Raw genomic sequence first — 21,426 nt, 5'->3', positions numbered from 1 at the left:
CCACGGAGCGGCTGGGCCTGTGAGCCATTGCCACTGGGCCTGAGCGTTTGGAGCCTGTGCTCCAGAACGGGAGAGGCCACAACAGTAAGAGGCCTGCATAGGGCAAAAAAAAAAAAAAAAAAAAAAAAAGTCCTAGAATCCCTTTGTCTATTAATGACCCAAATTTTTATATAACAATGTTAGATTTAATTTAATTAAATCTAATTGATTATCAGTTAAGTATTTAATTTTAAAAATAATGAATTAATAACATTTTAATAAATTAATGAAGGTTTAAATCTATAAATTATTTCATTACTATACATTAAATGTACTGTTCATTACATTAACAATACATTAAAACACTATACTCATCAGAAACTTCACTTATTAAACAGGTTCATATTATAATCAGCATTCTTTTTTTTTTTTTACTTTCTATGAATATCGAGAACAGAATAAAATCTTCCACTATCTGTGAGTATTAGTAGAGAGTTTTATAGCAAAGAATAAGGAACAAAATATTCAAGTAAATTATAGTGATCTAAAGAGCTACCGATTTTTATTGTTGTTGTTGGTGGTTGGTTTATTCTCTAATGATCCCTATATCAAAGTGCTACAAGTGCCCATACTGCAGTGCATTAGGAGGCCAAGGCTGCTGAAGTTGATGAGGAGCCACACTGATTTGCCCAGAAGTTCGTCAGTTGCTCTTTGCCTCCAGCATCTTGAACAACTGGCATCATATGAAAACGTAGACACTGAAATAACAAGGACTCTCGGGGCTGAAGAAGTAGGAAAAGTGTGCTCAGAAGAGTCACAAGATTGAAGTGATACATTGTGAGAGTGACTCACTTCACTTAAAATTCCACTTTTCTAACCATCTTCTGGACTCCAGAAGTCTTTGCTGATATGTGAAAAATAAGCTGTATTATTTTTCATATTCAGAGAAAGGTTTTTATTAAATTCAATGCATATACTGACTTGAAATTAATAAATAATCCACATATGAGAACATATTTTATAATATAACTAGCAATAGTTTGCTGGGGGGAAAACTGATACATTTGCTCAATGATGTAAGTAAGTAAGGGGTACATTTACAACCAAGCTTTCAATACCACTGTTGATTGTCCATGGAACCAGCTTCTAAGTAAAAGTTGGCAGTGATAATCTCATGTACTGTCACACTCTATGGGTGAGAAGTGAATCTAGAACATCTTTTGTAGGGTGGTTTCACAGTATTGTTGTGCCTTTAAAATGTGGGTAACATTACACTCAACAATTACACTTATTAAAATTTAAGGAAATAAATTAATAAAAATGGATGAAAAGATTAAACATAATGGTATTTTTAATGGATAAAAATCAGAAATACTCTAATATTCAATAAGAAGTGCTAAATACATCTATATAATAGACACCATGGAAACATTTAAATGCTTGGAAGAATATGTGCATAAAAAAATAGTTCTAAAATATCAAATTATAAAGTCATATACAAAGCAATTTTTTAATATGGAAAGAAGGTATGTTCCATTAATGACATTTGTATATGACTGGTGAGATAATTTCTGCCTTTTATTTTTGTATTTTCTACCATTAGCTTTTATTATTTGTATAAAAATACAGATTTTTTTTTGTAGAAAAATCAAAGTAAAAAAAATTCCAGAAGAAAATGTGTATGTATTTATACACACACACAGAAAGAAAAAAATAAAATAAAGAAGGAGAAACAGAAGAATAGAAGAGAGTTGAAAGACAGTGATAATGAATAACATTATACTACCATAAATTTGTAAAGTAAAATTATTTCAGTTGGCCCCTGCCCCTATTCTAAAAACAGGGGTGATCATTTGTTTGATTTAATCGCTTTTGACATGTCCACAATATTTCCAAGTATTCTGTCAACTCTGGTAGGCATAATTTCTATCCACTGCCTCATGTTTCAGTGCATTTCCTGCTGAAATCTCCAATGTCCCCCTTGGTTGATGGCACTTCTGTTCCTGTTTTCTTTCCACACTGACTTACTTCATAATTGGTAAAACATCCCTATAACTTTGCTACAGAATGTGTAGGTTCTGAATAGGATAGCTAATTTTCTTAAACTACATGAAAAAAGAGGAGTATTTTTTTCACAGAGTCAGTGAAAATTGATATTTGACTTCAATGTCCTATAATTTTATGGCCTGGAATATCACAGAGAATTTCTCTGGAGCAATACTTTTCATCAGATTCTTTCTGAGTGTCTATTTTTCTTATTTTCTTCTTTCCACCCTTCTTCATCTTTCCCTTTACCATGCACCTAAATTTCCATTTTTTCAACTAAGTAAAATAGTCCCAAAGTCATTTTCTTCAGTAAACTTATGCCACAGATTCTCAACAATCATAACTCAAAAAATCCATGTAGGGCTTTCCCTAGTCATATTGGCTCAAAATGGAGCCTTCTGAAATAACAATTTTTCCTTCATGTTCCCTCCATGTTACTTTTATAAAAACATGTCTTTCCTCCATGTTACTCTTATAAAAATATGAAAGCTATGTGGATAGGACAAATATATATTATTAACTATTTTAAAGTGATAAAAGGACATAAGGTAAATGTGGAAATGTTAGTGATTGTAGTAAAACTAGTTGATTCCATTAAAGATACTATCAGACACCATGGTCAAGTGAGATTTATCACAGGGATGGAAGGATTCTTCAATATACACAAACCAGTGTGACACACCATAATAACAAATTGAAGAATAAAAACTAAATGATCACCTCAACAGATGCAGAAAATGCTTTTGACAAAATTCAACACCCATATATAATAAAAATGCTCCAGAAAGTGGGCATAGAAGGAACCTACCTCAACATAATAAAGGCCATATACAATAAACCCACAGCAAACATCATTCTCAATGGTGAAAAACTGAAAGCATTTCCTCTAAGATCAGGAAGAATACAAGGATGTTCACTCTCGCCAATATTATTCAACATAGTTTTGGAAGTCCTAGCTATGGTAATCATAGAAGAAAAAAATATATATAAGGAATCCAAATTGGAAAAGAAGAAGTAAAATTGTCACTGTTTGCAGATGACATGATACTATATACAGAAAATCCTAAAGATGCCACCAGAAAACTACCAGAGCTCATCAATGAATTTGGAAAAATTTCAGGGTACAAAATTAACACTAAGATATCTCTTGCATTCCTATACACAAACAACAAAAGATCAGAAAGAGAAATTAAGGAAACAATCCTATTTACCGTTGCAACAAAGAGAATAAAATACCTAGGAATAAACCTACCTAAGAAGGCAAAAATTCTGTACTCAGAAAACTATAAGATATTGATGAAAGAAATCAAAGATGACACAAACAGATATACTATGTTCTTGGATTGGAAGAAACAATATTGTGAAAATGACTAGACTACCCAAGGCAATCGACAGATTCAAGGCAATCCCTATCAAATTACCAATAGCATTTTGTCACAGAGTTAGACCCAAAAGTTTTACAGTTTGTATGGAAACACAAAAGACCCTGGATAGTGAAAGCAATCTTGAGAAAGAAAAACAGAGTTGGAGGAATCAAGCTCCCTGACTTCAGGCTATACTACAAATCTACAGCAATCAAAACAGTATGGTACTGGCACAAAAACAGAAATATAGATCAAAGGAACAGGATAGAAGGCCCAGAGATAAACCCACGCACCTATCATCACCTAATCTATGACAAAGGAGGTAAAAATATACAATGGAGAAGAGACAGTCTCTTCAACAAGTGGTGCTGGGAAAACTGGACAGCTACATGTAAAAGAATGAACTTAGAACACTCCCTAACACCACACACAAAAATAAACTCAAAATGGATTAAAGACCTAAATGTAAGACTTGATACTGTAAAACTCTTAGAGGAAAACATAGGCAGAACACTCTGATATCAATTGCAGCAAGATCTTTTATGATCTGCCTCCTAGAGTAATGAAAATAAAGACAAATATAAACAAATGTGATCTAATTAAACCTAAAAGCTTTTGCACAGCAAAGGAAACCATAAACAAGACAAAAAGACAGCCCTCAGAATGGGAGAAAATATTTGCAAATGAAGCAACTGACAAGGGATTAATCTCCAAAATATACAAACAACTCATGCAGCTCAATATAAAAAAAACAAACAAACCAAGCAAAAAATGGGCAGATCTAAATAGACATTTCTCCAAGAAGACATACAGATGGCCAAAAAGCACATGAAAAGATGCTCAACATCACTAATTATTAGAGAAATTGAAATCAAAATTACAATGAGGTATCACCTCACACCAGTCAGAATGGCCATCATCAAAAAATCTACAAACATTAAATGCTGGAGAGGGTATGGAGAAAAGGGAACCCTCCTACACTGTTGGTGGGAAGGTAAATTGGTACAGCCACTATGGAGGACAATATGGAGGTTCCTTGAAAATCTAAAAATAGAACTACCATATGACCCAGGAATCTCACTCCTGGCATATACCCAGAGAAAACCATAATTCCAAAAATATACATGCACCCCAATGTTCATTGCAGCACTATTTACAATAGTCAAGACATGGAAACAACCTAAATGTCCATCGATGAAGGAATGGATAAAAAAGATGCGGTACATATATACAATACAATGGAATATTACTCAGTCGTAAAAAGAACAAAATAATGTCATTTGCAGCAACATGGATGAACCTAGAGACTGTCATACTGAGAGAAGTAAGTGAGACACAGAAAGACAAGTATCATATGATATCACTTAAATGTGGAATAAAAAAAGGGTACAAATGAACTTATTTATAAAACAGAAATTAAAGTCATGGATGTAGAAGACAAATTTATGGTTACCAGGAGGGAATAAGGAGGGTATAAATTGGGAGATTGGGAATGACATACACACATTATTATATATAAAATAGGTAACTAATAAGAACCTGCTGTATAGCACAGGGAACTCTACTCAATACGCTGTCATGGCCTAGGCAGGAAGAATCTAAAAAAAAAGAAGAAACTTATTCACTTTGCTGACCCCTGAAACTAACACAACATTGTAAATCAACTATACTGCAATAAAAAATGTTTTAAAAAGATACTATCAGTCCTTTTTGGCTGTAGTTGAACATAGATTTAACTGTCAGTACTGATCGCCTCTGAGGAAGAACATGATTCACCAAAAGGACTAAGCATGAACATACATCACAAATCAAAACCTTGGTTTAGAATTCAACAATAATTTGTATTGTTAGACTGAATTTGTTTATTAAATATAAATTACAAAAATATGAAAATGGGTGTATTTCATAAATATATTATTTCAAATATTAAACAAATAATTTTTCCAGAGAACAAAATGTCTATGGGAAAAAAAACTTCCTTTTCTTTACTTTTATAAAATATATTCCCAGCATTAGTGTCCTAGAATCAAATTCCATTCCATGTTTAGAATTAAAAAAAAAAAAAAAAAAAAGAATAATAAAAATGCCCAAAACTGCAGAATGGAAATGCCCCCATTTGTTATTTAAAAAAATCACTTCCAGTCACTTGCTCATAGCTTGTGTGTGAAGCTTCCCTGCAGACTTACACAGTGGACTAGTCTGAGGACAGAGGTTTTTGTAGGCCCACCAATGGGAGATAAATAGTAGAGAACAGTAGTACCTTGAAAATGTGACAGGGTCCCAAAACACAAACTTTTAAAACACTGCATTTTCTCTTAAGGTTTTGCCTGTCAAAACTATTTTACTATAAGTGCATTTTTGTAGACATTTCATTTTGAAATAACTATAGATTCATATGACATTGCAAAGAAATGTAGAGAAGAGTCACATTACCCTTCCCTAAATCCCTAAATCTCCCCTAATTTTAATGTGACACATTTATAATACAAAATCAAAGCCAAGAAATATTGGTACAATTTATAGAGCTTATTCACATTTCAACAGTTATACATGCACTCATTTGTGTGTGTGTGTGTGTGTGTGTGTATGAGCGTGTATGTCTATGCAATTTTATTTCATGTGTATGTAGCCTTGTGTATCCTCCAGGAAAATCAGGATACTCATACCGTCACTAAAATATTCCCTCATGTTATCTTTTATATCCACATATATCCTTCTACCCCATCCCCTGGAAACCACTAATAAATCCTCCATTTACATTATGCCATTTTACAATGCTACATAAGTGGAATGATATAATATGTACCCTTTTGAGACCGGCTTTATTCATTCAGCATAATTTCCTTGAGATTCATCCAAGTTGTTGGCATATCAATGGCTCATTCCCTTTGATTGCTGAGTAGTAGTCCATGGTATGGATGTACCACAGTTTGTTTAACTGTTCACTAATTGAAGGACAGATGAGTAGCTTCCAGCTTTGGACTGCTACAAATAAAGCTGCTATGAACATTCGTGTACAAGTTCCTGTGTGAAAATAGTTTCATATCTTTGGACTAAGTGCTCACAAGTGCAATTGTCAAGTCAAATGTTATGCCATTTTCATCATTAATTTTTAAAGATATGTGGTTTACAGCCACTCCGTTTGCATCTCCACCTTATGCAACAGAAACAGGATAAATCATATCCAACTGTATAATAAATCTCTGTAAAAAGAAAATGTTAGGACACACAAAGATATTCAACATGTACACAAAACAGCAAGTGAAATAGTCAATGGAATATTAAATAAATAAAAAAGAATATTTGAAGGAAAAATTTCAGAAAATTAAATGAATATCTTGATATGCAAATTCCACAATAACATTTCTATATTGAAACTTTAAGTATGATAACAATAACTAATTATCTTAATGAAATAATAGTCACACAAACTTTTGCTTCCTTGATTTATTCAAAATAGACTCTTCAATCTCATTATTTCTCCTTAAAAATTTTTAGACTTTTTACACATATTCCAGTACCTGAATGAGTAACTCATATCACTTCGTCACAAACTGACATTTCAAAAGATGAGTTCAAATACATTTGCAGAGATATTTTTGAGTTCACTCAAGCTGAGCAGTACTTCTTACATTTTGAAATGTCAGACAGCTGGTCTGAGGAAAATGGAAACAGATCTCTTTTTTAAACATCATCATACATGTGGGCACAGGATTATGACTTGGTTTCCCCAAGCACACTGTGGAAAAAATTACATATTTATTTGTGTGCAATGGTTTTCTTTTCCAGAAAAAAAAGTGAAAATACTAGAAAAGCAAGAATCAGCTATTTTAATTACTTTGTACTGGGAGTTTTACTTGAGGTCCATTTTTATATCTTCCCACTTTGGATTTTCTAATTGTTTTAAGTGGGTTAAAACTTTCATTATCATGTAGTAGTATAGTACTATGAAAATTCAAGAACTCTATTATGTAGACCAAATATCTTAATAGGATTTTTGAAATCTAAATTTCACATTAAAAATATTTTTAAAAATTGCAAACAACTACATAACATATTCATGTACCCTTAATTCCACATGAATAAACTTTCACAGCTCCCAGATTTGCCCAAATTAAAAATACTGATGAATTTGTGCATTGTATAAAGGTAGCAGATAGAACTCAAGCATCTGCTTTAGATTACCTCTTAAACTCTACTAAAGTTACTAATAAAGAGATTTTAAAAAACAAACAGAAAGTCGTAATGAGCAAGAGAACAGGCAGGGAGACAACAGAAAACTATCTTGGAAGATAAGACTGCAAATGGCTGAGTGATAAATAATCTAAGAGGCCCAAGAAAGTTGAATACTAAATCAACAAGTGGAAAACTAATTAGCTACCTGAAAGGTTGCTTTCAGAAGATAAAATTGGTAGAATGCCTAATGCATTTTAATACAAGGAGAAGAGTAATATAATTAACAATTTTTTGGAGATATTTTACTGATAGGTAGAAAGAACAAGACTGTTATTCAGGGAAAACATAGGTTTAAGGAAAAGACAAGTAATCATATGATAACTCTTGAATGACCTGTTGATAGTAATCACATAGTAAGAACAATGCAAATGGTGAATATAGATCTAATAAAATTTCTGATAAATAGATGTGATGGAAGGATGTGAGAGAATGGTTATAAAGGGGAATTATTAAAGAGAATAAAATCCTTATCTTCATTATTACAAAATCAATAGATAATGCATAAACCTTAAATAGAGAGGCTGAAGTATTTACATGTTATTTAGAAATACAGTGTTAACATACAAAAATAATCAGCTAAAAGGGTCAAAACCATTGATTTTGAAGATAAAGATGTTAGGAGCAGAGACACGGAAGCACTGTTTTATTAATAACTTTTATAACGATGTGTCTTTAAATTATACCCATGTATAACATTTATTAAAATAAAACTAAAGTGAAATAATATAGTTTATGTGGTTTTAAATATTTCAAAAAATATTTAACATATTATATGTAGTATTCTTCAATTTGTATTTTTACTGTCAGAATTATATTTTCAACTCCTATACATGTCAATAAATATACATCTCTTTCAGAAAGTTATCCATTTCTTAGTTATCTATTTTTTCTACTGTTTGCAATTTAATAAAAATTCTTGCACATGCTTGTAAGAGTTTATTTAAATTTACATAATTAGAAACAGAATTTAAGGATTGTAAGATTCAACTTTTAATCTTACCTAGATATTGCAAACTCGTTCTCTATAATGTCTTTAAAATTTTTCAATCAAAATATTCCAGATTTGGCAATGGACAAATATTGTTACTGCTCCCCTCTCCAAAGAGGGGAAGTCGTTCTCCTTTGGCCACTGACTTCTGAGAAAATGGTTTATTTATTGGTAAGTTCTACAGTGACTTTATTACTATATATATATATATATATATATTTAATTTTTTAGTTTTTTTTTTATTTTTGATGTGAAACATTTTTTTAAGTCTTTATTGAATTTGTTACAATATTGCTTCTGTTTTATGTTTTTGGTTTCTTGGTCCCAAGGCATGTGGGATCTTAGCTCCCCAACCAAGAATTGAACCTGCACCGCCTGCATTGGAAGGCAAAGTCTCAACTACTGGACCTCCAGGGAAGTCCCTATTGCTATATTTCTATAGTGACTTTCCTCTAAGGAGTTCATGGGGTTTCTTTTTTGTTTTGTTTTGTTTATGTAACAATAAATGCAGGAGGACAGTGAAGCAAATTCAACAGAAGTTTAACAGAAAAACAATTTTAATTCAGAACCGTTTTGTCCAGCAAAGACATTGCTCCTGTGTGGAGGAAACATTCAGAGCCCTGTATAGCTTCAAAAGAATAACACTCAAATATATTTTCCTCAAAAAATTTCTGGAATAATTTTTCCATAACGCCAGGAATTGAGCAAAATATGAACAAAGGAATGGCTATGAACATATAACAGCTAAAAACCAAGATAAATGTCTGAAGGTATTAAAGTCTATTGGAAAGCATAGGGTTTTAATGCATTTAAATAACTATTGTAATTATAACTCCAAAATAGAATGTTTAAGTATAAAAAAACTTAAAAGATAAATTTATTTTTTAAATATGTTGCTTGTGACCTCAAGATAAATTACATGTGAACTGAGGAAAATGTTAGGAAAGAAATGTAAGGAAAATGAGTAAGAGAGACTAAAAATAAATGGTTTAATTTTAATACTAATAAACCTGTTTTTTAAGAAAATTCAAAATCTTTAATTGAAATTAGCACCCTAATTTTTAAATCACTGCAGAGAGAAGTGTCAGTAAGACAAAAGATGGAACAAAAAGGAACCAAAAAAAGCATAAAATAAAATTATACATTGGACCAAATATAAAGTTATTTAAGTAAATATGAGCAGCTTAAATTATTTAATTAAAATTTAAGATACTCAAACTGAATATAAGGAAAAACTATTCAATGTTGTTGGTTCATAGATGATCTCTCGTAGAAAATTATCTTTCAAACAAAACCTGAGGTATAAGAAAGTTTGAAAATGATTTAGATAATATTTGAAATGATGGAAATACAAGAAGAAATGAGAAATGAGAAAATATAAGAAGAATTCTGCAATGGGATAGAATGTAATATCCTTCTGACTTCTCTGCCTGTGAAATTTCTTCTCATTCTATAATGATCTGCTCTAATGTCACTTCTTCAAGTATTTATGAATAGGCCACAACATTAAAAAATGAATGATGCTTTCCTTGCATTTTTGTATTACTTCCAAGGTAGCATTTAGATTTGGTGATACTTATGACTCCTGTACCATATAAAGTCTTTAGTGGCAGGAAACATGCACTAGTAATTTTTGTTGTCAATGTCTACAATAATTTGAGATGTGTGTATATATGCAAACCATGTTTTTGAATTGAGTTAAATTGATTTTTTAAAAGTTCTCAGCCTCCTCACTCATAGGTAAGAACTTTTCATACTTTGTGATTGTGATAACTACTTTATGTTAGAATTATGCCTAATTCATATATCTTTGGATGTGATTAGGAATGTTTTTAAACTCTAAGATCATCGTATATTTACTTGCAAAATGCTAAAAATAAAATAGATATTTTAAAGTATCTTTGCATTTAGAAGACACACAGATTTTCAGTCTGGCAACACAAAAATACATTAAAATAATATAGATTTTATAAATAAATACACAATGCATTTTCCCTGTATTCTTTACTTTCTCCCATCTTCTTACTAAACAACCTTTAATGAGTTATATTTTAGAATAGTAGCAAAACTGAGACACAATTTGAGGCAAACTGCTTGAAATCTTTTTAGCTTAACCTTAATGAAATCACAAAAACAACTGTGATATCAAGGATTAAATCTACATTGGTACTTGGACCTGGGTTTATGTTTGCTTGTTTGTTTGTGTGTTCTGAGTGGAATACATTTTTCCTTTCAGGTTATTGGAAAGTGTTTGATGGTATCCTGAGTATCAATTTTAAATAGAAGTCTAAATTAAAAAGCAGAAAAGAAAAAAATAAACCTTGTTTTAGTTATGAGTAACTGAAATCATCTATTTTATTTAAGCAAAAAGCAGTTAACTTTTAGTTAATAATGTATTAGAAAGACATTCATCAAACCTTAATGAAGCTGTGCATGTGTATAATTACTATTCAAATTTGCACACAACTACTGGTAAAATTGCTATAATTGTGTTTGCAAGTGTGGCTGAAAAAAATGGCTAATGAAAATCCATTTTCACAATTTTTACAATTCTTTCTTATAACCATTTCTAGAACTGAGTTTTTCATTGTTTTCAAGTCAGTTTCAGCCTCAACCTTATAGTCCAGTCTGTTCACATATGGCTTATGTTGGAAATTGCTAATTAGTGCAGAAAAATTCATTTATTCATTCTGTTTTTTTTCAGGTATTTAGGTGTTCTAAGTTGAGGGAATTTTACTTTGAGTTGTAAAGCACTTTCTTTGCATTTTTTCTGTCTGAATTGCAGTTCTCGGATCTGAAATAAGGAACTCAGTTAGAAGACATTTTAGGTACCCATCGATTATATTAAAGCACTGTGGTATTTCAGGTCATGCATCTTCCAGAAATGAAGGCTCTATAATTTGGTTAACAGTGAAAAGAAAATATTAATTGTTCCATGTTTGTTAACCTGAAGCATATAAATTAATGGTAATGTTATCCCCAAATTGAACACCTGCCCAGAGCTATAGGACACAGACATAAAAAATCTTAAATGCAAACTGTATCTGTGAAAGAACTGATGAATACAGCTAAGCCCAACTTGTAAAACTGGTGAAGATTTGTTTGTTTCTGCAGAGGTCTCTGCTTCTCTGTGGAATGCCAGCTTAAGACAAAGATGTATTCAGCTCATGACTCAAATATTTTGGAAGTTCTGCTGGAATTTACATTGACAAAGAATGCTGTGGGGAAATGATTCATGCTGAAAGAAAATTGTGTCTAATTATGTACCTTCTCCCAAACTTTATATTCTATCATTCAAAAAAAAAATCATTGTCTTTAGTTATTTATGTATGAATTACTTGAAAATCATAATATTATTAATACTATTTATACATGTAGAATAGCATAATTATGTTATCATAAGCATTATTGGAACCTGACTGTTTCTTCTATATTTGCCATTTAGTACAAAATATACAGAGGAAATAATGCTGACAAAATTTCTAAATAGGCAGGTGCAGAGCGATTGTTCTTTCTATCATATAGAAAAATTAACCCTAGGCTTTCTCTAGACAATGGATCCCCAAAGGTTTTTGATAATACAACCCACCATTAAAATATTTTTGGACAAATATCCCCAAATATGTTTAGTTATTTATAAATTGTTTACACATACTTTTTTTTTTTTTTTTTTTTTTTTTTTGCGGTACACAGGCCTCTCACTGTTGTGGCCTCTCCCGTTGCAGAGCACAGGCTCCAGACGCACAGGCTCAGCAGCCATGGCCCATGGGCCTAGCCGCTCCGTGGCATGTGGTATCTTCCTGGGCCGGGGCATGAACCCATGTCCCCTGAATCAGCAGGTGGATTCTCAACCACTGTGTCACCAGGGAAGCCCCACATACTTCTTTACTGATGCAATATGTACTACATTGTAAACCATCACAAAATACAAAGATGTTATAAGTGATTAAGTTTAAAGATTTTAATAATTACAGATGTACATTTATACTTCATATTGTCTTTTTGATGACTCTGAAGTTTTTTACAAACCTCTTGTCACATCATTTAGACCATAACTGTTTTTGTGTGGCAGGGTGGCAGGCCAGAAGATTGAACTTGATTGATAAGTATCAGTTCTGCTATTTTCTGATGTTTGCTCATGTTTGGATATTAATCATATATTATCTTTAATATATGTTTATTTGGCAGAAATATTTGTAGGCCACTTGTCCATTTGTAAGCATTGTATTAATTAATTAAGCCTATAAAATATATAGTATGTAAGTCCATTCAACCGTGCACATGAAAAATTCAATAAGTCAGAAAATTCTCAGCAAATAGAAGTGTGACTCTCAATCTCTCCAGGATGTGGAACTTCTACTGTTTATGCAGGAAACATTGCATGCCATCTGTGATATGTGACAGAAAAAAAAGGGACTAAGTAAGGAACCAGTGTTAGTCTGCATATTCAAACTCTCCAAGGGATTGTCCCCAGTTTGCAGGCAGCCTCCTTAGACCATTTGTCTTCCAATTGGGGTACAGATAGCCTGGGGTTACAAGATACAGCAAGCTCAGATGCTTTTAAGGAAATTCATTTTCTGATCCTCACTTCCATATGGATTCCTTCCTAAGACTGATTAAGGTTTCTGAGTCAAGCAGCTTCTTTCCTACATCTCCCTTCTCTAGTACATTTATCTACACCTTATATTAAAAGGATAGGTTTGAATAAAATTCTGTGGAGGCATTGGGATTGAACATGATCTAAAGAAGTAAGGACCACATAGTATTATACTTGTTCATGTATTTCTTTTTAATTATTAATGTTGTGTTTCAAATCATTATTATATTTAGATCTCACTGTATGTTATTAAAAGACTGACATAACCCGTTCATTTTAAAATGGCAATATTCAAAAGTTTTAGTTATTTAAACTGTTAGAATTTAATTGTCAACCTAAAATTTTTCTTGAAAATACTTGTTTTATTCTAAATTATTGTAGGGGATATATGAAGGGAAAATACTTTTAAAAGACACTGCTTTAGCCAGGCACTATCATTTTAGCATCAGCATATATTGGAAGTTAATATTTTTGAATGATAAGATACAGTCAGATTTTAGCCACCAGATAATAGTGTCCTGGTAGGAGAAAGAGAGAGGGATGGAGAGAGAAAGAGAGAGAAAAAGAGAGAGAGAATAAATATGAGAGAAAGACAGGAGGCTTTTAGAGCTGATGTAAAACTGATAGTTATTTATAGGTTTAATTACTGATATACCTGAATGCAATCAACAATAATTCTGAGTCATGTCTCCTAGATCTTCCTAATGGATCATGTGTTTGAGGAGAGTCTTTTATGTCAAAGTGATTTTTAATCTAATTGTTTTATTACAATTATAATTACTACTATTACTACCACTACTACTGTTACTACATGGATGCTTAGGGTATAGGACAACTGACCAACTTTTCATGGGTCATTATATGTCATAGTCCATATAGTCAAATTTGTAAGACTGTATGTGAGTTTTGCATTCATTCTGGATATGCTAACAACTACTACATTATCTTTAACAAATATTATTTTTTATTGTAAAATCTTGCTTTTATCATTGATGCTTCCAAATAGTTCCAGGTAGCAAGTTGCTATTTTCATAACACCTCTGCATTAAATCAAAAGGGAAATCTCACTTTAAGCTCTCATTGTTTCTAATTAGCAAGAAAAAGAAAATTTTTCAATAAATAGAAATCACACAGATGCATGCACATATTGCATTTTAGAAGGAAGACATAATGAACCAGAATTATTCACTTAGGGAACATGGAAAAAATAAATGATTAAAAATAATCCCATTATCCAAATGCCATGGTCTACATTGCTATACTCTATGAGTATGTAGGAAACCAGAAAATATGAAATTCAATTCAAAAGGTAATATTTTAATAAAAGATAGAACATTTTGTTATGAAGACTTTGTCCTAGTGATGTTTACTGAAAAGCTTTTTGATAATGATGACAGTTTTTATAATTTTTAATAGAGGTATTAAAATAAGAACAATAGCATTGATGACACTGGATGTTTTATGTTTTCTTTGTGCCATTTACTTTATATATGTTATTATTCCTTCTAATATGTATATTCTTTTGACTAAATTTCCTTTGTACTTCCTACTTGCATGTAATGTGCAATGTATCTCTGACTATATTTTCTCTGTTTTGTTTTTCTTCCTCATCATACAACTGGACTATTTTTTCCAGGCTCCTTTTCAGTGATGTGTGGCCACTTGGCTTAGGTTCAAGTAATTGAATAGGAAGTAATCAACTTTCCTGTCTGGAAGAGACAATAAACACATGCTCCTTCTTAATACCAAGGCTATGCTCTTGCCATCAGTTGACTGAATGGGGAGGAATTCAAGGATTTAGAGTCAAGCAAGACCATGATCTGGAAGGATCCTGGGGTCCAGATGACTCTGTAGAGCAAGGCTCCCATTAGGGTCTGTCCTTTCTGTGATATAAGTGAGAAATAAACTAATTGTGTAAAACCAGTGTGATAGAGTGGTTTGTTTGTTAAATCAGTTAGCCTACTTTGGCTAATACATCATGTCGTGGATGACTTTGAGCCATAGGTTAATTAATACAACCTTATCTTAGGTGCTTGTGATATCAAGCCATCCTTCTTCTCATTGCCAGGATACATTTTATATCAAACAGCTGTTGAATAGCTGCTTATTTCTAAATCATTGCTTTGGTTCACTATCCTATTATAGTTCTTATTATGATCCCAATTCCCTCAATTTTTTTTTTTTTTTTTTTTTTTTTTTGCAGTACGCGGGCTTCTCACTGTTGTGGTCTCTCCCGTTGAGGAGCACAGACTCCGGACGCACAGGCTCAGCGGCCATGGCTCACGGGCCCAGCCACTCTGCAGCATGTGGGATCTTCCCAGACCGGGGCATGAACCCATGTCCCCTGCATGGGCAGGCGGACTCTCAACCACTGCACCACCAGGGAAGCCCCCCCTCAATATTTTGATGTTTGTTTTACTCACTTCTTTTTCAGGTTTCCCTCATCTTGGAGTCCCTGCCTTTTCTTCTCCTATACAAATCTCAACTTTCCGTCCAGATTCTAATAAAGTTCTGCAACTTTTCTAAGCCTTTCCTGACAATCCCCATCCCTTTTCCATGTCAGACCCTTCTCCATAAAATCCCAATCCCATCTCCTATCCTACTGACCCCTCACTCACTTTGTCCTTCCCTGTTCCTTTTCTGATATGCCAAACTTATTTCCCCTGATGCTTCTTCATTTATTTACCTATATTCTTGAAACTCTATTAACCCTAAAATCCCTCATAGTTTTCATCCTTATTTCATTCAGATCTCTTACTATGTGACATGTCTCAGAACAGAGTTCCCCAATTACCCTGCTTAAATTAGTCCTCCCAAAGGCTATCATTCAGCATCCCCTTATTTTGCTATATTTTTCTAGTGTTTATAATCTGATCTGATATGTGATATATCTGTTTACTTATTCATTTTCTGTCCTCTTCCTTAGAATGTAAGCTTGCCCAGAGTAAGGGATTGGTCTATTCTATGTTCTATATCTAGCCATAGAACAGTGCCTGATATATAAATGGGGCTCTATAAGCATAGGATGAATGAATGAATCAGTGAAGCACCCTTCTGAAATTTTATATTAATGGTGGTTAAAACCAAAACCACTTTTGGTACCTTTCAGATGCATTGCCTCATTTGAGCCTCTCTCTCTCTCTCTCTCTCCCTCTCTCCCTATTTCTCTTTCACATATTTTATTATTTAGAGGTGAACACAACAAAACTCAAAATTACCCTCTTATGAAATTGCAGAGGTAGAATCCACTACTTTTGACTCTGGACCCTGAATGATTACCACAATGACATACACACACCATCAGACAGTATGCAGATTCAGTCTTAAATGTAATACCTAATTATTACTTCTTTAGTATTTGCCCATTATGTTAATATGCTTTGCTTCTTTATTACTACATTGTAACCCTGTTGAAAGAAAAGATCATACCTTAATATTACGGCAAGAGCTTTCATTTGCTCAAATATTTCCACTGATTTACTCACTTATTATTTGTTCAGAAAATACATTCCTTATAGCTCAACATAGTATCATATAAAATTTTTGTTTTAAATATAACATGATTCCTTGATTACATACAATATCCATTTTACACTTTAAGAACTATTTTCTAGCCATTGTTTAATTAAAATACAAACAATGGCAGTGTTTTACGTTCAGTGGACAGAAATAAAAACTGAAATCTCTTACTTGTTCTGTGGCATATTTACTTAGTCTGAAATAAATACTGTTTGAATAAATTCATTGAATAAATACATGACTAAATGGAATTTTGTCATGCCTTTTCTTTCTTTGAGTCACACACCATGTGCCACAAAATGCTGCTGCCTTTCACACATTGGGTGGCCTTCATTTATATTTGAACATTTTTTTTCTCATGCAAAGTGTTCTTGAATAGTTGTAAAGCAGTAAGAGGAATAATTTAACATCATGGTAATAATTTATGCTGCACTTTTTAAACAAAACGCTCTTTTCTCCATTAAGTCATGTAAACTATGTATAGGGTTTGCATTAAAATACAATGCTTGCATTGAAGCACAATAGAAAGCTCTCCTAAGGATTGGCCTGTTTGAGATTTCTTACATACTTTTACACTATGCTTTTGGATTGTAGAATCATGTACTTTTTGATTCTTAGGGATGGTTTCTCTAACTAGCTTTTGCCAGGCAGTGCTAAAACTTTAACTATTCAGGATGTTTTTTAATCACCTTTTCCAAAAGGAATAAGTGACTATATATTTCTTTAATCTTTGATTCCAATTATCAAATGTGCTTGAGATACAATTTTCCACTCAATAGGAAACTTATTCTCAGATAGACTTTTCTAAAGTAATACCCTCTTTTGCAACTCTTATCCCCACATCCTCCTTTATTTCCCTTCACAGCCCTTATGAACCTGATATATATTAACTGTTTTATTTTCTTATTCTCTGCCTCCTCTTCTATAATGATATGCTGCATGAAACCAGGCACTTTTGTCGCTTCTTTTTCAAGAACTTATTTTATCTCTAAGTCCTAGGATACAGTATGATCCATCAACATTTCTTGAATGGAAGGATGAATACATAGATGAATTCAAGTTTCATTTCTAGTGAAATGAAAATTACCTATGTTGAATCTACCAAGTTTCAAAAAGATTCATCACATTTGTATGCTATTTCAATCCAGAATGAAAGTTAAGTTACACATGCTTTTAAAAAATATGATTAAAAAGGACCATAAACCTGTCCTCTAGTTATTTAATTACATAATCTTAAAATTTAAATAAATCAGTTAACTCATTTTTTAATATTCTTTAAAGTCACATGTCATAGCTTATTCCTGTCCTGTCACATACATTTCTGGAAAAGATGATTTGAGTTCTCATTTAGAAACACTGGCAACTTATTTTAAAATAGCCTATTTGTTCTTCTCTTGCTAGATGTGTGAGACACAGAAATAGAACACTGTGTGATGGAACAGATGCTGTAGCAATGGTGAGTTTATATGAGGATGCTGATGACAGATGCCACCTTAAAGCATTAGCCAATAAAAAAGCATGGGTATTACACTACTTACAATTACTCATATGAGCTGGGCTGTGGGCAATCCCAACTGCACAATCTCACTCTCATGTGCTGTAAGTGATCTTGTATTATGAATATAATAAATATTCAAAATTAATTTAAAAGGAAATAACGAAAATTGTATTTTAAGGCATGTAGCATGAATCACCTCAGGGTTTTTTCATGGGAAGTGCTTTATTCTCTATGGCAAGAAGAAAGAAACTAAAACCAAAATTTATTCAAAACAGAATCCACTGGAGATAGTTAAGTAACGTTGAAGATTAAACCAAGAACACATTTTTCAACAGAGAATATATTAGTTATAAGAGTCAGGAGTATATTTATTAGGATTATTTTCCCTTTTTTTGAACAACTTACAAATATGAACAGTTGAAATCCTACTAAAATTAATTGGAGGGAATCTCCAATTATTTTGTTAGCGAGGAATCATGTTTTAATTCTACATCACTAAAAATAAATGTGCATTTCACTTAAAGTAGTTTTATTTAGATAGTTTGAAAATAGTGGTTCAAGGACACTTTTGAACCTGCATATGTAAAATAATTAATGTGAAAACCAGTCAATATATTTTGGTCATCTTACAGTCCTGTCAGAATTCCATTTCACCAGGTTTTCTATTTCTATTATTGATTATTTCAGCAGCAGAGGTAACTCAAATGAACAAATTATATTTGCCTTGTTCCATTACGTCAAGTTTGGATGGCTCAAAACACAGATTCAGAGACAAGAATTTGGGTACAGTGAATGATGTGAGAGAGGATCCCAGGAAGTGCAAGTAAGAAACTGTGAGGCAAGGAAGAGAAGCTTGGGTTATGGGCACTTAGCCCTCTAAAGACCCTCTGGAAAATGATATGGAACAGACTTCAGAATCTCCCTTCCAGAAAAGGGAAATCTTGTTATTATTCATTGACCACTCCATTCCCCATTGTTTCAAGGTCCAAACAAGTTCTTAAGTACCATTAAAGTCTTCAACAATAATGTATTGTATTCTTAAAATTCACTAAGGGGGTAGAGCTTACGTTAAACATTCTTACCATCATGCACCTACAAAATCATCCTCATCCTCATCTAGGGGATGGGAGGAAACTTTGGGAAGTAATAGATCTGTCTATGGCATTGATAGTGGTTCAATGATGATTTCATGGGTATATACTTATCCCAAGACTCAAGGATTGTGTACACTAAATATGTACAGCTTCTTACATTTCAATCATACCTTGATCAAGTGATTTAAAAAGTCCTCACAAGACAAAACTAAAGAACGTCTTACCTAAATAGACATTTCTCCAAAGAAGATATACAGATTGCCAACAAACACATGAAAGGATGCTCAACATCACTAGTCATTAGAGAAATGCAAATCAAAATTACAATGAGGGATCACCTCACACCAGTCAGAACGGCCATCATCAAAAAATCTACAAACAATAAATGCTGGAGAGGGTGTGGAGAAAAGGAAACCCTCTTGCACTGTTGGTGGGAATGTAAATTGATACAGCCACTATGGACAACAGTATGGAGGTTCCTTAAAAAACTAAAAATAGAACTACCATATGACCCAGCAATCCCACTGCTGGGCATATACACTGAGAAAACCATAATTCAAAAAGAGTCATGTACCACAATGTTAATTGCAGATCTTTTTACAATAGCCTGGACATGGAAGCAACCTAAGTGTCCATCAACAGATGAATGGATAAAGATGATGTGACACATATATACAATGGAATATTACTCAGCCATAAAAGGAAACGAAATTGAATTATTTGTAGTGAGGTGCACTGACCAGGAGTCTGTCATACAGAGTGAAGTAAGTCAGAAAGAGAAAAACAAATACCATATGCTAACACATATATATGGTATCTAAAAAAAAAAAAAAAAAAGGTTCTGAAGAACTAGGGGCAGGACAGGAAGAAAGATGCAGATGTAGAGAATGGACTTGAGGACACGGGGAGGGGAAAGGGTAAGCTGGGACGAAGTGAGAGAGTGGCATGGACACATATACACTACCAAATATAAAACTGATAGCTAGTGGGAAGCAGCCACATAGCACAGGGAGATCAGCTGTGTGCCTTGTGTCCACCTAGAGGGGTGGGATAAGGAGAGTGGGAGGGAGACACAAAAGGGAAGTATATATGTATATGTATAGCTGATTCACTTTGTTATAGAGCAGAAACTAACACACCATTGTAAAGCAATTATACTTCAATAGAGATGTTTAAAAAATAAAATAAAATAGATTCCAAAAAAATAAAAATAAAAAAATAAAGTCTTAAATCAAAAGCCGAAGGTAGGCTGGAAACTGTCAACTAAAACCACTGGTAAACTCATTTGGGGTGAAAATATGTGGGATAGGGAATGAATGGCATCTTCTACAGAGGTTTTTATCTTTTTGTGTCATGAATCAAGATTAATGACTGTGTGTGTATGTGTGTGTTTGTGTGTGAATGTATATGTTATGATATTTGTATGTTTGTGTATAATTTAATTTTGCTTTAACACAAACATTTGTTGAAGACATAAAAATCATAGCTAGTAAGTTTCCAGAAATTAATGAGTTCAACACAAATAGTAGCATATGAGACTAGCTCTTGATATGTTAATTTTGCTATTAACATTTTTTTATTATAGAAGTACAATACTTGTATAGAAAGGTCTCTTAAAAATTGAGTTCTCAGAAATATCATCACTGAATATAAAGATGGTTTTCATTTTAATTATTTTCATCCTGGTGTTCCTTAAATTTTTCTCGCTAAAATTCCCCATGAAGAATTTCTTCTTTATCAAATGAGCAGGATTAAATTCAAGTTAATTTAATTGCCTTGTAGGTTATTATCAAAAACTAGATTTTTATCTGTCAATATAGAATTTAGAATATATTGTTAGTTTCCTATATTTACCTTGAGACAGTTCTTTTTTTTTTCTTTGTTTTTTGTTGTTTTGTTTTTGTTTGTTTGTTTCTTTTTTGGGGGGGTTATGTCAGGGGTCAGGGAGAAAATAAAAAAAATAACTTGCTAATTTCTTTGGAGCAAAAAAGAATCAGTATAGCTTGAAGTGTGCCCAGATCTGCTTTCTGCCATCTCTGGAATACTTGCAGTCTAAGCTCATATAAATGTCACTGAGTGAAGGGAAAAGGTCAGGAGTGAACTTG

Source organism: Mesoplodon densirostris, chromosome 1, assembly GCF_025265405.1.
Source record: "Mesoplodon densirostris isolate mMesDen1 chromosome 1, mMesDen1 primary haplotype, whole genome shotgun sequence".
Taxonomy (NCBI): domain Eukaryota; kingdom Metazoa; phylum Chordata; class Mammalia; order Artiodactyla; family Ziphiidae; genus Mesoplodon; species Mesoplodon densirostris.
Note: the sequence above shows the minus strand (reverse complement) of the source record.